The following is a 16,706-nucleotide window of genomic DNA, read 5'->3' on the forward strand; positions in this document are numbered from 1 at the left end:
AGGACCAGTTTTCCTCCTTGTGGACCCTCTCAGCTCAGCTCTGTTCCTTCATGTCAGCCACTGGTATCTAGAAACACTCTCTACTAGGACCACCAGTAGGTGGGACTTAGGTAGGTGAATGATTCTATTCTTCTTGCCTTCCATTATGGTCTCTCCATTACCCTTCTTAGCTCAATAATAACCTTCTGCTTACAGGTCCCCTCCTCCTAGTTTAGCATTCACTGGTGAATCCGATGCTTGGTTTAGATCAGTTTCTCCCTAACTTTTTCACCCCTTTCTCTCCAGATAATTCTTGGCTTCATTGTAACCTACTTGCAGGATCCCCTCTTCCCAACCTTCTTGTGGACCACACACCCCATGTATAAACAGGATGTCCAGCACCATTCCCCTCTGCCCTCTGCCACCCACCAACCTACACGAGCACTCCCCACCAGGTACTTATGCTTTCCTAAGGTCCAGAGAGATAGAAACCAAAGAATAGAACACTTACCCAAAAAAGATAAGACCAGATATCAACACCCAGAATCATCTCAACTGTTCCAAACACAGGTGTTTAGACATCAGCACAAAATGCATTAAGAGCCAAGACAATATGCTTACACTAGAACCCAGCAACATCACTACAGTAGGACCCGAGAGAGTCAAAATGGCTCAAGTACAAGACAAGAACTTCAAAATAGCTGTTATGAATACGATCAAGGTCCTTAGAGAGGACATGAATAAATCCCTAAGTGAAGTCTGCAAAACCACAAACAATGGAATGAAATAATAAAAACAACTCATGACAAGAATTTAACAAAAATAGAATTTAAAACCAAACCGAGATAAACTGGAAATGAAAGTTTTAAGAAGTCAAACAGAAACCTCAGAGGTAAGCCTCACCAACAAAGAACAAGACACTTACTTGCCTTAGGGTTTTAATGCTGTGAACAGACACCATGACCAAGACAACTCTCATAAGAACATTTAATTAGGGCTGGCTTACAAGTTCGGGGGTTCAGTCCACAGCCATGCAGGCAGGCATGGTGCAGGAGGAATTGAGAGTTATACATCTTCATCTGAAGGCTGCTAGTGGAAGATTGACTTCCAGGCAGCTACAGTGAGGGTCTTAAAGCCCACACTCACAGTGCCACACCTACTCCACCAAGGCCACAATTCCAAATAATGCCACTCCCTGAGCCAAGCATATTTAAACCATGAAATTCCACTCCCTGGCCCTCATAGGCTTGTTCAAATATATTAGTCTATGGGGGCCATACCTAATCATAACATAATAAAAAAGTACATTTGGTTCAACTTCCAAAGTCCCCATAGTCTACAGCAGTATCAATAATATTAAAAGTTCAAAGTCTCTTCTGAGGTCCAATCACTTAACTGTAATCCCCAAATCAAGACAGGAACCCAGCTGGGCAAACTCCAAACTCTCCATTTCCATGTCTGATGTCAAAGCAGTTTTCAGATCTCCAGCTCCTTTTCATCTTTGTTGATAACAACAAACGTCTTTTCCTGGGCTGGTTCCACTCCCTGTTAGCATCATTCCTTAGGAGATAGGCTATGTGTCTGGCATCTCAAAAATCTTGGGGTCTCCAAGGAAGCTTTAATGTTACAGCTTCTTGTTTCAATGTCTGGAATCCATACATGATCTTCTGGGCTCCTCCAAAGGGCTGGCATCACTTCTCCAGCTCTGCCCTCTGTGGCACTCTAAGCTCAGGTGGATCCACTCCACTGCTGCTGCTGTTCTTGGTGGTCATCCCACGGTACTGGCATCTCCAATACACTGAGGTCTTCCCCTGCAACTAGGATTTACCAATAGCCTCTCGTAGGCTCTCTTCATAGTGCCAAGTTTCAAATCCTTTGCATGACCCCTTCAGTTCTGGGCCATAAATTGCAACTGAGGCTGCGCCTTCATCAATTGCCTTCCACGGCCCCTCACAATGCCAAGCCTCAGCTGCTCTTCATGACCTTTTCACGCCTTCAAAACAAGTAGCACCTGGGTGACTCTTACACATTACCAAGTAAGTGCAGCTGCAGCACAATGTACAGTATTGGTTATCTCTGGAACACAGCTTCTTTGTGCTCTCAGAAAACATTTTCCACAAGATTTCACCTCAGTGATGCTGGTTTCTTCTTAATCACTGCTAATTTCTCAGCTCCAGCTGACCAGCATCAGTTGTCCCAGTAGTCCCTTCTATTCTTGACTCTAAAGCCAGAGCCACATGGCTGAAGCCTGCTGGGGCTGGAATATGCCTTCTCCCCCCCTTATTATATTACCAGCTTTCTTGAACTTGGAGATCTGCACGGCTATGTCTCCTGTAATCTTAGGATTAAAGGTGTGTACCACCATGCCTGGGCCTAAGCTCTTCATAGCCATTATGCCTCAAGATCTCCATGCCAAGATTCAGGTCAGAAAGTTGTGTCTTTCAGACTCAAGATCTCATCACAAGTGAGCCCTCCCATTCTGGATTGTAGTTCATTCAAGATATAGTCAAGTTGAGAACAAGGAATAGCCACTACAATCCACCCTTTGTCAACTCGACAAAAATAATATCTCATGTTCACATGAAACAATAACAAGGTCATGAATATGCCTAACATGATATAAGTATTCCTCGTACAAACACGTTTTTGTAAATTTACAATGGGGCAATGTCCTTTGGGAACATTCTTTTAGTGTCTCAACTTAAATACTGATCGATGTTAAAGAAATTGGAAGAAAGCATAAATAACTATACAAATGTGTCCTTAACAAAATAAGACACACATTGATATTACTTTATAATCCTCATTTCTGCAACTGGTCTTGTGGCCTTACATGGTATTTATAATTACCTTCCTCTGCTACCCCTTCTGTATTTTCTCCACCCTCTGCAAGCACCCCAGCAGGCCTTGTTCTGGTGGAGTGACCCATATCTTCATTCCTGATGGGTCTGTGTCCTTTGTTACCTTGTTTGGATTAGGCTGTTGTAGTATACTGTTGACTTTAATTACAGGACATGGTAGTACGAAGAGATGCCCTATGGGGTCTCCTGCACTCTAAACATAATCCTTCTTACTTCCATTTGGAGAGGTAATCCAATTTCCCCACTGTAATTTGGATCTATCACCCCTCCTAACATTGTTATTCCTTTCTTAGCCTGTTGGTTTAAGAGTATTAGAAGCCCAAAATGACCAGGGGAAAGTCTTAGCTTCCAGTTCAATGAATAGTTCTCCTGATAGGAGCACTCCCCCCTCTGGAACCAAAACTTCTAGGCCAGCAGAACCCAGGGCTGTGGGGACAGGAAGCAAAATTTTTCTGAGATCACTAGGATTGATAATGAGTGGAACTATTCCCTTTTCCACCCCTTGATTCCTGGACCCCTGGATCCTGGCTATGGGAGAAACTGTAATATATATTGGACACTGATTCAAAGCCTCTACTGCCTTCTGAAGAACTCTGCCCTAGCCCTCCAGGCTGCTGCTTTCTCATTGGTGCTGTAACTGTGTCTTCAAAAGGCCATTCTAGCTTTCCTTCAGGATGCTGCTTCAGGATGATGAGAAACATGGTAAGACCAGTGGATTCCATGATCATGGGCCCATTGTTGCACTTCTCGGGCTGTGAAATGAGTTCCTTGGTCAGAAGAAATACTGTGTGGAATACCATTAAGATGGATTCTGCAAGTTCATGGATGATAGTTTTGGCAGAAGCAATTATTAGGGAAAGCAAACCTATAACCAGAATAAGTATCTCTTCTAGTAAGAACAAAACATTGTCCTTTTCATGGAGGAAGTGGTCCAATGTAGTCAACCTGCCACCAGGTTGCTGGCTGGTCACCTCAAGGAATGGTGCCATATCTGGGGCTCAGTGTTGGTCTCTACTGTTGGCAAATCTGGCATCCAGCAGCAGCTGTAGCCAGGTCAGCCTTGGTGAGTGGAAGTTCATGTTGTTGAGCCCAAACATGACCTCCATCTTGGCCACCATGGCCACTTTGTTCATGTGCCCATTGAGCAATGACAGGGATGACTAGGGAAAAATACTGACTGTCCACAAAATGGGTCATCTTATGCACTTGATTATTCAACTCTTCCTTAGCTGAAGCCACCTTTTGGTGAGCATTTACATGGGACACAAATATCTTCACATCCTTTACCCATTTGGAGAGATCTATCCACATGCCTGTTTCCCAGATGTCTTTCTCACCAATTTTCCAATCAGGATCTTTCCAAGTACATGACCATCCAGCCAATCCATTGGATACAGCCCATGAGTCAGTGAACAATCATACATCTGGTCATTTCTTCTTCCAAACTGTAATACCATGTGCACTGCCAGAACTTACGCCCACTGTGAAGATTTCCCTTCACCTGTATCTTTCAGGGTTTTCCTGAGAGGGGTAGTACTGCTGGAGCTGTCCACTTTGGGTGGTGCCTACATAACATGCAGAACCATTAGCAAACCAGGTCGTAGTCTTCTCTTCTTTAGTCAGCTGATCAGAAGGAACACTTCACGAGGCTATAGGTGCATGTTTGGCAGCAGATGGCGTTGTAACAGGAGGAGAAACCGGAATAGGCATTTGAGCAACTTCTTCATGTATCTTGCTTGTGCCTTCAGGACTTGCCTGGGCCTGATCATGTATATACCACTTCTATTTGCTAATAGACTGCTGCTGTGCACATCCTACTTTCTGACTTGAAGAGTCTGATAACACCCAGCTCATGATGGGCAGTCCGGTTCTCATGGTAACTTGGTTTCCTATTTTCAAACATTCAGTTTCCACTAAGGCCCAATAGCAGGCCAAGAGCTGTTTTTCAAAGGGAAAATAATTGTCTGCAGATGATGGTAGAGCTTTGCTCCAAAATCCCAAAGGTCTCTTCTGTGATTCACCTACAGAGGCCTGCCAGAGGTTAAAAACAGCATCTCTGTTTGCCACTGATACCTCAAGTACCATTGGGTTGGTTGGATCATATGGTGCAAGTGTTAGAGCAGCCTGCTGGAGAGCCTTCTGTTCTGAGCCCTACACAAAGCCAGCAGCTTTCTGAGTTACTTGGTAAACATTGTGCTTCTTGGTGGTGAGAGGGGTCAAGTGCAATAACTAATCTTTCACCTTAGAAGGAATATCTCTACGTGTTCCACATCACTGGACTCCTAAGAGTTTTGTGAGGTAAATGGCCCTTGAGTTTCGGTTGGATTTACTTCCCATCCTCTGACAAGCGTATGTGTTACTAATGAGTCCAAAGTCGTTGCTATTTCCTGCTCATTTGGTCTAATCAGCATAATCTCATCAATATAGTGCACCATTGTGATATTTTGTAGAAGACACAGATGATCAAGATCCCTTCTAACTAAGTTATGATACAGGGCAGGAGAGTTAATATATCCTTGAAGCAAAACTGTAAAGATATACTGAAAGCAAATTGCCAACTGAAAGCAAATTGCTTCTGGTGGTCCTTATGGACAGACACTGAGAAGACGGCATTTGCTAGATCAATGGCTGTATACCAGGTACCAGGAGATGTGCTAGTTTTCTCAAGTAATGAAACTACATCTGGTACAGCAGCTGCAATTGGAGTTACTACCTGACTTAGTTTTCGATAGTCAACTGTCATTCTCCATGATCCATCTGTCTTCTGCACTGACCAAATAGGAGAGTTAAAGGGAAATGTGGTGGGTTGGGGATTTAGCTCAGTGGTAGAGCACTTGCCTAGCAAGCGCCAGGCCCTGGGTTTGGTCCCCAGCTCCAAGAAAAAGAAAAAAAAAAGAAGAAAAAGAAAAAAAAGAAAAAAAAAGAAAAAAAAAGAAAAAAAGAAAAAAAAAGGGAAATGTGGTAGGGGCCACCATCCCTTCATCTTTCAAGTCCTTGATGGTGGTAGTAATTTTTGAAATTCCTAAAGACTTTCATTTAGTCTTTTCAACCATTATAACCCTCACTCCATAGGCCAGGGAAACAATGTGAACAGTGACTTCCAGGCAGTTAGGATGAAAGTTTATGACCACAGTGACACCTGCAACAAGGCCACACCTCCAAATAGTGTCACTCTCTGGGCCAAGCATATTCAAACTATGACAACAATGAAGAGAGAATCTTGAGAGTTGAAGACAAGGTAGAAAAAACTGATACATCAGTTAGAGAAAGTGTTAAATCTTAAAAAGTCCAAGCACAAAACATCTAGGAAATCTGGGACACCGTAGAAAGACTAAAATCTAGGAATAATAGAAATAGAGGAAGGAGAAAAAACCTAGATCAAAGGCATAGAAAAAGTTTTAAAAAAATCATCATAGAAGAAAACTTCCCTAACTTAAAGAAGTAGATGCCTATTAAGGGTCATGTAGCAAGCTGAATGCCAAATAGACTGAATTGGAACACAGCAAATAATAATCAAAATATTAAATGTGTAAAACAAAGAAAGAATATTAAAAGCTGTAAGGGAAAAAGACCAAATAACTTATAGAGGCAGATGCATTAGACTAACACTGGCCTTCTCAAAGGAGACTTTAAATTATAGAAGGGCCTGGAAAAAATATAATATACTGCAGATACCAGCCCAGATTACTATACCTGGCAGAATTATCGACCACAATAGATGGAGAGAGAAAAACATACCATAATAAAACTAAATTTAAGCATAATATATTTACAAGTTTAGCTCTAAAAAAGGCACTAGAAGGAAAGTTTCAACATGTAGAGGTAAACTACACTCAAGAAAACACCAGGAATAAATATTCTTTACTAGCAAATAAAAGGGGGAAGTGACCTATACCACAATAGCAAAATATTGGGAACCAACAACTTTGCTCATTGATTACTCTCAACATTAATGGCCTCAATTCCTCAACGAAAAGACACAGACTAAAATATAAGATTTGAAAACAGGATCCATCTTTATGCTGCATCCAAGAAAACACACCTTAACATCAATGGTAGATACCATTTCAGGGTGTAAGGATGAAAAAGGATATTCTAAAAAAAATGGTTCCAAGGGGCTGGGGATTTAGCTCAGTGGTAGAGCGCTTACCTAGGAAGCGCAAGGCCCTGGGTTTGGTCCCCAGCTCCAAAAAAAAGAACCAAAAAAAAAAATGGTTCCAAGAAACAAGCAGGGATGGTCATTTTAATACTGACAAAACAGATCAAAACTAATTAGAAGGAACACTATATACCCATCAAAGAAAAAATCTGCTAAGTGGGTATTATAATTTGAACATTTATACATTAAACATAATGGCACTCAAGTTCATAAAAGAAACACTACTACATCTAAAAGCACAGTAATATTGGTTCAGTACCCCACTCTTGACAATAGACAAGTCATTGAGGCAAAAACTAAACAGAGTAATGTTATAGTTAAATAACATCATAAACCAAATGGACCTAGAAGATGTTTACAGAAAGTTTCAACTTCATACAAAACAGCATACTTTTGTCTCCCAGTAAGCAACTCCACCTGCACCTATGACAGATTGGCCTGCATGCTCTCCTACTCCATAGCAGCCCTGCCTGTCTCCCAGGAGAACTGCTCTAACCAGGGACGCGTGTGAGACACATGCCCCAATACTCATGCCAGCTGGGATCCCACAGCACATGTGGGATCTGTCCTGCCTCACTGGAGCCCCATGATCTTCCAATCTGAAACTTCACCTGTATGTTCATTCCCGATGCCTACAGCCCTGCCTGTCTACCAGACAGCTTACTCAAGCCAGGTACACAGGAGGCCTGTTCTAACTAGATACACAGTACTGCCTGCCTCCGAGGATGCCTGCTCTAACCTGGGACATATAGCCTCACCAGCATCCAGAAAGGTCTGCTCCAATCCAGGATACTCAGGGCAGTTAACACCAGAGATAACCAGATGGAAAGAGGCAGGGACAAGAACATAATAAACAGAAGGCAATGGAATTTGGCAACATCAGAACCCAGTTTTCCTACTATAGCAAACCCTGGTAATCCCACAAGCCGAAAGAGCAACATTTTGACCTTTTTCGGATTTTTTTTTTATTTACATTTCGAATGTTATCATCTTTCCTGGTTTCCCGTTTATAAACCCCCTATCCCATCCCCGCGCCCCTTCTTCTATGAGAGTATTCACCCTCCCCAATGACCCACCCCTTCCTGCCTCCTCACCCTGACATTCCCCTACATTGGTGGGGGCTGGGGGTGGGGTCAGGCCTTGGCAGGACCAAGGGCTTCTCTTTCCATTGGTGCCCAACAAGGCCATCCTCTGCTACATATGCACCTGGAGCCATGGGTCTGTCCAAGTATACACTTCGGGTAGTGGTTTAGTCCCTGGGAGTTCTGGGTGGTTGTTTTTGTTGTTCTTATGGGCTGGCAAACCCCTCAGCTCCTTCAATCCTTTAACTCCTCCACTGGGGACCCCATTCTCAGTTCAATGGTTGGCTGCTAACATTCGCCTCTGTATTTGTCATACCCTGGCAGAGCCTCTCAGAAGACAGGTATACCAGGCTTCTGTCAGCATGCACTTCTTGGTATCAGCAATATTGTCTCAGTTTGGTGGCTGTATGTATATGGGCTAGATCTCCAGGTGGGACAGGCTCTGAATGGCCATTCCTCCAGTCTCTTCTCCAAACTTTGTCTCCATATCTCCTCCTATGAATATTTTCCCCCTTTTAAGAAGGACTGAAGCATCCTCACTTTGGTTGTCCTTCTTGAGCTTCATTTTGTCTGTGGATTGTATCTTGAGTGATTCAAGCTTTGGGCTAAGACCCACCTATCAGTGAGTGCATCAGTGAGTGTGTGTGGTTTTTGGGTTTTTTTTGTTTTTTTGTTTTGTAATTGGGTTATCTCACTCATGATTATATTTGCTAGTTCTATCCATTTACCTATGAATTCCAAAAAGTCATGTTTTTTTTTTATCTTTATTCACTTGAGTATTTCTTATTTACTTTTCGATTGTTATTCCCCTTCCCAGTTTCCAGGCCAACATCCCCCTTCCTCTACCCTTCTATATGGGTGTTCCCCTCCCCATCCTCCCCGCATTACCACCCTGCCCCTAACAATCACGTTCACTGGGGGTTCAGTCTTGGCAGGACCAAGGGCTTCCACTTCCACTGGTGCTCTTACTAGGCTATTCACTGTTGCCTATGAGGTTGGAGCCCAGGGTCAGTCCATGTACAGTGTTTGGGTAGTGGCTTAGCCCCTGGAAGCTCTGGTTGCTTGGCATTGCTGTTCATATGGTGTCTCGAGCCCCTTCAAGCTCTTCCAGTCTATTCTCTGATTCCTTCAACGGGGGTCCCATTCTCAGGTCAGTGGTTTGCTGCTGGCATTCGCCTATGTATTTGCTGTATTCTGGGTGTGTCTCTCAGGAGAGATCTACATCCGGTTCCTGTCAGCCTGCACTTCTTTGCTTCATCCATCTAGTCTAATTGGGTGGCTGTATATGTATGGACCACATGTGGGGCAGGCTCTGAATGGGTGTTCCTTCTGCCTCTGTTCTAAACTTTGCCTCCCTATTCCCTGTCAAGGGTATTCTTGCTCCCCTTTTAAAGAAGGAGTGAAGCATTTGCATTTTGGTCATCCTTCTTGAGTTTCATGTGTTCTGTGCATCTAGGGTAATTCAAGCATTTGGGCTAATAGCCACTTATCAATGAGTGCATACCATGTGTGTTTTTCTGTGATTGGGTTACCTCACATAGGATGATATTTTCCAGTTCCATCCATTTGCCTATGAATTTCATAAAATCATTGTTTTTGATAGCTGAGTAATATTCCATTGTGTAGATATACCACATTTTCTGTATCCATTCCTCTGTTGAAGGGCATCTGGGTTCTTTCCAGCTTCTGGCTATTATAAATAAGGCTGCTATGAACATAGTGGAGCATGTGACTTTGTTATATGTTGGGGCATCTTTTGGGTATATGCCAAAGAGAGGTATAGCTGGGTCCTCAGGCAGTTCAATGTCCAATTTTCTGAGGAAACTCCAGAATGATTTCCAGAATGGTTGTACCAGTCTGCAATCCCACCAACAATGGAGGAGTGTTCCTCTTTCTCCACATCCTTGCCAACATTTTCTGTCACCTGAGTTTTTGATCTTAGCCATTTTGACTGGTTTGAGGTGAAATCTCAGGGTTGTTTTGATTTGCATTTCCCTTATGACTAAAGATGTTGACCATTTCTTTAGGTGTTTCTCAGCCATTCGGCATTCCTCGGCTGTGAATTCTTTGTTTAGCTCAGAACCCCATTTTTTAATAGGGTCATTTGTCTCCCTGCGGTCTAACTTCTTGAGTTCTTTGTATATTTTGGATATAAGGCCTCTATCTGTTGTAGGATTGGTAAAGATCTTTTCCCAATCTGTTGGTTATCATTTTGTCCTAACCACTGTGTCCTTTGCCTTAGAGAAGCTTTGCAGTTTTATGAGATCCTATTTGTTGATTCTTGATCTTAGAGCATAAGCATTGGTGTTTTGTTCAGGAAATTTTCTCCAGTGCCCATGTGTTCAAGATTCTTCCCCACTTTTTCTTCTATTAGTTTGAGTGTATCTGGTTTGATGTGGAGGTCCTTGATCCACTTGGACTTAAGCTTTGTACAGGGTGATAAGCTTGGATCGATCTGCATTCTTCTACATGTTGACCTCCAGTTGAACCAGCACCATTTGCTGAAAATGCTATCTTTTTTCCATTGGATGGTTTTGGCTCCTTTGTCAAAAATCAAGTGCCCATAGGTGTGTGGGTTCATTTCTGGGTCTTCAATTCTATTCCATTGGTCTATCTGTCTGTCTCTGTACCAATACCATGCAGGTTTTTATCACTATTGTTCTGTAATACTGCTTGAGTTCAGGGATAGTGATTCCCCTGGAAGTCCTTTTATTGTTGAGGATAGTTTTAGCTATCCTGAGTTTTTTTGTTATTCCAGATGAATTTGCAAATTGGTCTAACTCTCTGAAGAATTGGATTGGTATTTTGATGGGGATTGCGTTGAATCTGTAGATAGCTTTTGGTAAAATGGCCATTTTTACTATATTAATCCTGCCAATCCATGAGCATGGGAGATCTTTCCATCTTCTGAGGTCTTCTTCAATTTCTTTCTTCAGAGTCTTGAAGTTCTTATCATACAGATCTTTTACTTGCTTGGTTAAAGTCACACCGAGGAATTTTATAATTTTGGGACGATTATGAAGGGTGTTGTTTCCCTAATTCCTTTCTCAGCTTGTTTCTCTTTTGTGTAGAGGACTGCTACTGAGTTAATTTTATACCCAGCCACTTTGCTGAAGGTGTTTATCAGCTTTAGTAGTTCTCTGGCGGAACTTTTGGGATCACTTAAATATACTATCATATCATCTGCAAATAGTGATATTTTGACTTCTTCTTTTCCAATCTGAATCCCTTTGATCTCCTTTTGTTGTTTGATTGCTCTGGTTAGAACTTCAAGAACTATATTGAATAAGTAGGGAGAGAGTGGGCAGCCTTATCTAGTCCCTGATTTTAGTGGGATTGCTTCAAGTTTCTCTCCATTTAGTTTAATGTTAGCAACTGGTTTGCTAAATATGGCTTTTACTCTGTTTACGTATGGGAATTGAATTCCTATTCTTTCCAGGACTTATATCATGAAGGGGTGTTGAATTTTGTCAAATGCTTTCTCAGCATGTAGTGAAATGATCATGTGGTTTTGTTCTTTCAGTTTGTTTATATAATGGATTATGTTGATGGTTTTCCGTATATTAAACCATCCCTGCATGCCTGGGATGAAGCCAACTTGATCATGGTGGATGATTGTTTTGATGTTCTCTTGGATTCAGTTTGCCAGAATTTTTTTGAGTATTTTTCGGTCGATATTCAAAAGGGAAATTGGTCTGAAGTTCTCTTTCTTTGTTGGGTCTTTGTGTGGTTTAGATATACGAGTAATTGTGGCTTCATAGAAGGAATTCGGTCTGTTTCAATTTTGTGGAATAGTTTGGATAGTATTGGTATGAGGTCTTCCATGAAGGTCTGATAGAATTCTGCACTGATTCCATCTGGACCTGGGCTCTTTTTGGTTGGGAGACCTTTAATGACTGCTTCTATTTCATTAGGAGTTATGGGGTTTAAATGGTTTATCTGTTCCTGATTTAACTTAGGTACCTGGTATCTGTTTAGGAAATTGTCCATTTCCTGCAAATTTTCAAGTTTTGTTGAATATATGCTTTTGTAGTAGGATCTGATGATTTTTTGAATTTCCTCTAATTCTGTAGTTATGTCTCCCTTTTCATTTCTGATTTTGTTAATTTGGACACACTCTCTGTGTCCTCTCATTAGTCTGGCTAAGGGTTTGTCTATCTTGCTGATATTCTCAAAGAACCAACTTTTGATTCTGTTGATTCTTTCTATGGTCCTTTTTGTTTCTACTTGGTTGATTTCAGCTCTGAGTTTGATTATTTCCTGCCTTCTACTCCTCCTGGGTGTATTTGTTTCTTTTTGTTCTAGAGCTTTTAGGTGTGCTGTCAAGCTGCTGATATATGCTCTCTCCTGTTTCTTTCTGCAGGCACTCAGCGCTATGAGTTTTCCTCTTAGCACAGCTTTCATTGTGTCCCATAAGTTTGTGTATGTTGTACCTTCATTTGCATTAAATTCTAAGAAGTCTTTAATTTCATTCTTTATTTCTTCCTTGACCAGGTTATCATAGAGTAGAGCATTATTCAATTTCCATGTATATGTGGGCATTCTTCCCTTATTGTTATTGAAGACCAGCTTTAGCCCGTGGTGGTCTGATAGGACACATGGGGTTATTTCTGTCTTTCTGTATCTGTTAAGGCCTGTTTTATGACCAATTATATTGTCAATTTTGGAGAAAGTACCATGAGGTGGTGAGAAGAAGGTATATCCTTTTGCTTTAGGGTAGAATGTTCTATAAATATCTGTTAAGTCCATTTGCTTCATGACTTCTCTTAGTCTGTCTATGTCTCTGTTTAATTTCTGTTTCCATGATCTGTCCATTGATGAGAGTGGGATGTTGAAATTCCCTACTATTATTGTGTGAGGTGCAATGTATGCTTTGCGCTTTAGTAAGGTTTCTTTTATGTGTGTAGGTGCCCTTGTATTTGGAGCATAGATATTTAGGATTGAGAGTTCATCTTGGTGGATTTTTCCTTTGATGAGTAGGAAGTGTCCTTCCTTATCTTTTTTCATGACTTTTAGTTGAAAATCAATTTTATTCGATATTAGAATGGCTACTCTAGCTTGCTTCTTTAGACCATTTGCTTGGAAAGTTGTTTTCCAGCCTTTCACTCTGAGGTAGTGTCTGTCCTTTTGTCTGGGGTGTGTTACCTGTAGGCAGCAGAATGTTGGGTCCTCATTGCATATCCAGTTTGTTAATCTATTTCTTTTTATTGGGCAGTTGAGATCATTGATGTCAAGAGATACTAAGGAATAGTGATTATTGCTTCCTGTTATATTTATATTTGGATGTGAGATTATGTTTGTGTGCTTTTCTTCTCTTTGTTTTGTTGCCAAGATGATTAGTTTCTTCCTTTTTCTAGGGTGTAGCTTGCCTCCTTATGTTGGGCTTTACCATTTATTATCCTTTGTAGCACTGGATTTGTAGAAAGATATTGTGTAAATTTGTAAATTTGGAATATCTTGGTTTCTCCATTATGCTAATTGAGAATTTGGAGGATACAGCAACCTGGGCTGGCATTTGTGTTCTCTTAGGGTCTGTATGACATCTGTCCAGGATCTTCTGGCTTTCATAGTCTCTGATGAGAAGTCTGGTGTGATTCTGACAGGTCTGCCTTTATATATTACTTGACATTTTTCCCTTACTGTTTTTAATATTCTTTATTTTGTGCATTTGGTGTTTTTGACTATTATGTGACAGGAGGAGTTTCTTTTCTGGTCCAATCTATTTGGAGTTCTGTAGGCTTCTTGTATGTTTATGGGCATCTCTTTCTTTAGGTTAGGGAAGTTTTCTTGTATGATTTTGTTGAAGATATTTACTGCTCCTTTGAGCTGGGAGTCTTCACTCTCTTCTATACCTATTATCCTTAGGTTTGATCTTTTCATTGAATCCTGGATTTCCTGTATGTTTTGGTCCAGTAGTTTTTTTCGTTTTACATTAACTTTGACAGTTGTGTTGATGATTTCTATGTAATCTTCTGCTTCTGAGATTCTCTCTTCTATCTCTTGTATTCTGTTGGTGAAGCTTGTATCTATGGCTCCTTGTCTCTTTCTTTGGTTTTCTATATCCAGGGTTCTTTCCCTGTGTCCTTTCTTTATTGCTTCTATTTCCATTTTTAATTCCTTCACCTGTTTGATTGTGTTTTCCTGGAATTCTTTCAGGGATTTTTGTGATTCCTCTCTATACGCTTCTACTTGTTTACTTATGTTTTCCTGCATTTCTCTAAGGGAGTTCTTCATGTCTTTCTTGAAGTCCTCCATCATCATGATCAAATGTGATTTTAAATCTAGATCTTGCTTTTCTGGTGTGTTTGGATATTCAGTGTTTGCTTTGGTGGGAGAATTGGGCTCTGATGATGCCATGTAGTTTCGGTTTCTGTTGCTTGGGTTCCTGCGCTTGCCTCTCGCCATCAGCTTATCTCTGGTGTTACTTTGTTCTGCTATTTCTGACAGTGGCTAGACTGTCCTATAGGCCTGTGTGTCAGGAGTGCTGTAGACCTGTTTTCCTGTTTTCTTTCAGCCAGTTATGTGAACAGAGTATTCTGCTTTCGGACGTGTAGTCTTTCCTGTCTAGAGGTCTTTAGCTGTTCCTGTGGGCCTGTGTCCTGAGTCCACTAGGCAGGTCGCTTGGAGCAGAAAAGTTGGTCTTACCTGTGGTCTCTCAGCTCAAGTTGCTTGTGGGGGCTGCTTTTGAGCTCTCCGTGAGGGCGGCAACCAGGAGGGCTTGGGCTGCCTTTTACCGGAGCCCCTGTGCACCGGGGTCCCAGATGGCACTAGGTGTTTTCCTCTGGAGTCAGAAATACGGGCAGAGTGTAGTCTCTTCTGGCTTCCCAGGCATGTCTGCCCCTCTGAAAGTTTAGCTTTCCCTCTGATGGGATTTGGGCACAGAGAACTGTTGACCGGTCCCTTCAGGTCCGGGCGGTGTCAGGACTGCTAAAGTCATGTTTTTAATACCCGACTGGTACTCCATTGTGTAAATGTACCACATTTTCTATATCCATTCCTCTGTTGCAGGATATCTGGGTTCTTTACAGCTTCTGGCTCTTGTAAATAAGCCTCGTAGGAACATAGCTGTGTATGTGTCCTGGTTATATGTTGAAGCATCTTTTGGGTGTATGCCTAGGAGTGCTATAGTTGGGTCCTCAGGTAGTACTATGTCCACTTTTCTGTGGAACCTCCATACTGATTTCCAGAGTGGTTGTACTAGCTTGCAATCCCACTAGCAATGGAGGAGTGTTCCTCTTTCTCTACATCTTCACCAGCATTTTTGATCTGAGCCATTCTGACTGGTGTGAGGTGAAATCTCAGGGTTGTTGCAAGCAACAGGATGATTTGCATTTCCCTGATGACCAAGGATGTTGTACATTTCTTTAGGTATTTCTCAGCCATTTGATATTCCTCAGCTGAGAATTCCTCGCTTAGCTCTGTACCCCATTTTTTTTTGGTTCTTTTTTTCGGAGCTGGGGACCGAACCCAGGGCCTTGTGCTTCCTAGGTAAGCGCTCTACCACTGAGCTAAATCCCCAGTCCCTGTACCCCATTTTTTAATAGGGTTATTTGGCTCTCTGGAGTCTAACTTCTTGAGTTCTTTGTGTATATTGGATATGAGCCCTCTATCAGATGTAGGATTGGTAAAGATCTTTTCCCAATCTGTTGGTTTCCATTTTTTTTTTGGGGGGGGGGAGAGGGTTTATTTGGATTACACTTCTATATCACTGTTCATCATTGAAGGGAGTCAGGACAAGAACTCACACACAGGGCAGGAACCTGGAGGCAGAAGCTGGTGCAGAGGCCGTGGAGGGGGTGATGTTTACAGCCTTGCTCTCCATGGCTTGCTCAGTCTGCCTTCTGATAGAACCCAGGATCACCAGCTCAGGAATGTCACCACCCACAATGAGCTGTGCTCTTCACCATCAACCCTCAATAAAGGCTGCCGTACAGATGGCTGGATCTCATGGAGGCATCTCCTCAGTTGAGGTTCCCTCCTCCCGGACAACTCAAGCATGTGCCAAGTTAACAAAAAACAATGTGGCGCAGCCTCCAAACTTGCTCGATTTGTTAATTCTTGGGTTTTATTTTGTGCGCTATTATTTTTCTTTTCCCGGTTTTCAAAGATGAGTCAACGCACCTTAGGACAAATAATGAGCCTCGCTGGAACTTGTTGGAAACGCAACGAGCTTCCTTTTGTTTGGATAACTGTTCATTCTTCTGGCTATTTAGTGAACATTGCTGCCAGGTCCCTCTGGGACCTCGGGAACCTGTGTTTACAAACAGGTTTATGATGAAGATCCCACCTTTGTGATTGGAAGAAGGACTGAGGGAAAACGCCATTCAGAATGAGAAGTGTCCTGAAGAGCAGACTCGTGGCACACCCTCTGTGTCTCTGAACAGGGAACATCCATTCACGAGCTGTTCCCTAATTCCCTTCTCACTCATCCTGGATCACTGGGAACATCTAACTCATCTCTGATTTCTCTCCCTTACAAGTCACCTGGTTCCAGCCACACTGGCCACAGTAAGTCTTCTCAGCTCTAGATTATAGTTCTTTTTTTTTTTTTTTTATTAACTTGAGTATTTCTTATATACATTTCGAGTGTTATTCCCTTTCCCGGTTTCCGGGAAACATCCCCCT

The sequence above is a fragment of the Rattus norvegicus genome, chromosome 6 (genome assembly GCF_021556685.1).
Source record: "Rattus norvegicus strain SHRSP/BbbUtx chromosome 6, alternate assembly SHRSP_T2T, whole genome shotgun sequence".
Taxonomy (NCBI): domain Eukaryota; kingdom Metazoa; phylum Chordata; class Mammalia; order Rodentia; family Muridae; genus Rattus; species Rattus norvegicus.